Genomic DNA, 1,364 nt, shown 5'->3' with positions numbered 1-1,364 from the left:
CAGTGAATCAGGGGCGTTGGTCGTATTGCGAGGTGCTTTAAGATTCGTAATAGCTTGGTTGGTGTGGAGTAGCATGACGTGAGGTGACGTCAGGCGCCACGCAGAGCCGGCGTGATCGGCTGACGCGCCCACCGTAGTGTTATTCATACATCCGCTGGATTGTAACTATGTAATTTGTTTCGAGAGTTTCGTGTTGTTTCACTAGTAAATCTGTTACCGTTTACGAGCAGTTTTGAGCACGCTCGTAATCTGGGAAATTTGTCATATTCTATCTTAATGGTTTCGTTTTAAGAATTTCTAGTTTCGTACAATCCTTGGTGTTTTTAGAAGTTGGGTTTTTAATAAGAACTGCATATTCAATGTGGGAGTCATAACAGGTTTATAACATTCAGTAGGTCTATATATTCAGAGAAATATTTTGTTTACTACTTTAGCTTTATATAACTATTTATTTTATTTCTAACTTTTGAACTACGAGTAATACTATGTCTAGTACAATTAATACTTGTTAGGACAGGACATTTATAACTTTTCTGATGGTAATATATGATAAATATATATGTATGTATGTATATATATATTTATCAATATAACTTTAATCAAGCAGTGTTTTCTAATTTGTAGACGAGTTTTTAAGAAATACAATTTTGATATAGTGTTAATTGTTTTAATCCGACTAAGAGCTGAAGAGAGTCTATATATAACGCAAAACAAAATGTTTGGTTTATGGCTGAGGTCTGACTTGCAAATATGATTTGTTACCTCGCTGCGGTGGTTTCGAAGACGTTTTATATTTTATTTTGGTATATTTTAGGTTATTTTTGTTTATGAATAAGATAATATGAATCTGCATATTGATTTGAATAAATAATAAAATGTAGTAAACATAAAAAATCTTTATTTAAATAGTTAAATGATCTAATAAATACATTGGCGCATATATACAATACACGCATGAGACTTTTTTAGCACTTCGTATGAAAAAAACATTGGGTAGTTATTTTTAAAGTGTTTGTGAGTTTCGAATAGTTATTAGTTTGTTCTTTTAATCTAAGTATAATGCGCTGGGTAGGTACTGATAAAGTTATCACGTAGGTACCAGACATAAAAGTGAATACTTGATAAAATTACACTATTATTGTTCTAGTTAATGAAAAATTTCTAAGTCTATTTCAATGAGTAATTATAATGACTTCATCGAATTGGTACTACTTTTGCCCGATATAGCGATTCCTAATTAGTAATTCTTATTAAGATGTTGATTCAAGGAAGTCCTTGTCGATACATCCGTAAGTAACTATACAATTCGTGAGGCTATATTTTGTAGAAACGCACCTCAAGTCTGTGGGTTGGTATTATTTTAA

The sequence above is a fragment of the Pararge aegeria genome, chromosome 3 (genome assembly GCF_905163445.1).
Source record: "Pararge aegeria chromosome 3, ilParAegt1.1, whole genome shotgun sequence".
NCBI lineage: Eukaryota > Metazoa > Arthropoda > Insecta > Lepidoptera > Nymphalidae > Pararge > Pararge aegeria.
This window is presented reverse-complemented; position numbering follows the sequence as displayed.